We start from the raw sequence: 2814 nt of genomic DNA, 5'->3' as shown, positions 1-2814 counted from the left end.
GTGTGTGTGTGTGTGTGTGTGTGTGTGTGTGTGTGTGTGTGTGTGTGTGTGTGTATGCGTGTGTACCTAGAAAACAGGTAGAGTTCAGTTTATACCCACTACCCTGTCAGAGGGACATGAAAGGGGGAGGTCCCGCAGATGGAAGATATTCAGGTCCAAACTCAGGATTGAGGTCTGATATAGCTGAATGCCAAAGAGCTGAGAACTCACCTTGGGAGAGTAGGTCCAAGGAGAAGAAAAAGGAAGAGCTGCCTTGCACAGCATCCTTTCAGCAATGGGGACACGCATGGAGTCAGAATACTTCTAAAAATGGCATGTTCCATTCAGTGAGTCAGATATTCACCCAGTGATATTTTTAGTGTATTTACTTAGCAAAATGTTTCTTCTTCAAAGGAAAAAGGTACATTTAATATTTGTTCTAATTGTGTTTTTGTAATTTTGAGAGATTTTGTAGAATATCTTACTCTCTTATATAACAGTCCTTATAATTTATTTTTGCTAAAGATGCAATTGTAAAAAAGATAATAATAACCATAAAATAGTCTTTTGTAGCTCTGATAATCCAAAGTAAATCTTAAGACTCTGAACATTAATTATATATCCAACAATGTTTATTGTTAGTAAGAAGATTGCATATCTTGCTTCTAAACAAGTACATAGGTGGATATATACACAAATAGGACACGTATTAAAAGATGGAAGATGTGTCTAATCCTGAGGTACATTCAGTGGTTTAAAAAATAGCAGATAAATTTCCGTTTTACCAAATTAGACTTCCAAGAGGTGTATCATTAGAGAAGGCCGCATTTTTTGTTAGCCTAAAATTCTTTTAAATAGTTGGTTACTGCTGGTGTTGAAAACATGTGTTTCCCACACGTAAATACTCTTCCTGTAAGAAACGTGCAGGTCTCAAACACGTGCCCATTTCTTTTTTTCTTTTTTTTTTTTAATGTTATACTACTTAAAACATTTTTCCTTAGGAAACCAAAAAAAAAAAAAAGTATAGAGAGGAGTTATTTAGTTTTCTTTTTCTTTCCTCTCTTAGTCCCCTCACTAAATGAGCTAACATTAAATTTATAGGGTGGATACATGATACACAACAGCAATCCAGTTAATCCCTCCTGAAAATTGTGTTTTACCTTTTGCCCATGGCACAGAGGGAGAAATCCGCTCTACCACATTCCTGGGCACACCGGCAATGCCTGCTTTCCCCCCTCCAGTCTCTGTTTATTGAAAGACTCATCACATCCAGGGTTTACCCTCACCCACTCACCTCTTCTCATCATTTCCGGTCCTCTCCGACTAATAAACAACCTCCTTCCTCCACCTTTAACTTCCCTAACAAATGGCCATCTTTCATTGAACAGAAATTACACTTCTTATTTGAAAGAGTAAATTTTACCTTATACTTCCTCTAAGAAGATCCCAGCACTGTTAAGAATAAAGTCCATTATTTTTCAGCCCTCACATCATTCTCATTCTGAGGTTAAACCTAATTTCTAAAAACAAAGTTGAAAAAAAAAATAGATGCTTTAAGAAAAATAGGAATGTGGCTTACTTACGTATTTCAAAGACTATTTTTTGGACTCTGCAACAAAGGTCAAGAGAAAAGGAAAACTAAAAGATCTAAATGTGTTTGCATAAAATATTAAATAAGTAAGAAGTTAAACCTGATTTTTGCTGTGGAGTGAAGGCGCATAAATACTGAATTCGCCAAAGATTTTCAAATGCATTCTCTTTCAGAGTCTAAAATGCTAGGCACCCTCGTAGTTTGCGTGAAAATATTGCAACTGAGCTAAATTGTTTCAAGCCCTCTAGCCGGAGTGTGGGGTGCAGCACGGGTAGGGTCACTACCCAGGCCACCCCTACCCTCCTGTGGTGTTCCCAACGGCTGGAAGAGCTGGGAAGCCTGTGAGGCAGGAGAAAAACTAGATGCAGGGCTGGCCTTGTGGGGAGAAGATGAATTTCCACACACTGCCTTGGGTTTCATATGTCTCCAGATTTCAGGTTACCCCCTAAGAACGACTGTAAATTCTTACGGTTCCTCTGGCCCTTAAAAAAAAAAACCGCCAGCCTTATTGGCCTGAGTACTACAAGTATTTGATGCAGTGTTTTTTCTTTAGGATTAACGTAGGTGGGGGAGGGTATGGCCATGAAGATTAAAAAAATAATAATACGGATCTGTGAAAACATGGTACCATTTTGTGTCATTAAAGACGTCAGAAAAACTGCAATGCTTAGGTAATGCAGTATTTTTTCGCAGAGAGAGCACCTGAAAGGAAGCAGGTTTGGCTAATTTCACTAGTCCTGAGCAGCTGACATTTCTTGTGAAATTCTCAGGGCAGCATCTTAGGAACTACTCAAAGTTGCCAGCTCCCCAACGCCGGAGGGTGTGAAGACGGTGATGATGACAACAGAGAATGCATAGGAAGCGGCGGTTTTCTCTAAATTGCCCCCAGAATATCCAGAGACGGGTAACAGGGACACACAAAGAAAAACGCGTTTGGAAATATCAGAGTGAGACGGACGGGGCACGGGCTTGACATCAGCTAGCCTGCTCACCGTGTCTCTGTTCTACGGGCAGTCCGTCCCACCTTGCCACAGACATAGGGAATATTTCGACTGGAAACTTGGGGTGCTCCTGGTTTTCTCTTTGGTCTGGGTTGTTCAGCTACAATAGCGAGTGACCCATAAGGCGTGCTAGCTCGGGGCGAGTTTTCAGGACGAGGCTGCTCTGGAGGGCGCTGGTGACCGAGACAGGGGGAGGGGACAAAGAGGAAGGGGAGGACTGAGGAGGGGGAGGGGGTCTTGGGG

Source organism: Lipotes vexillifer, unplaced genomic scaffold (genome assembly GCF_000442215.2).
Source record: "Lipotes vexillifer unplaced genomic scaffold, Lipotes_vexillifer_v1.1 scaffold356, whole genome shotgun sequence".
NCBI classification, from domain to species: domain Eukaryota; kingdom Metazoa; phylum Chordata; class Mammalia; order Artiodactyla; family Lipotidae; genus Lipotes; species Lipotes vexillifer.
The sequence above is the reverse complement of the archived record's forward strand: the minus strand, read 5'-3'. Positions refer to the sequence as shown.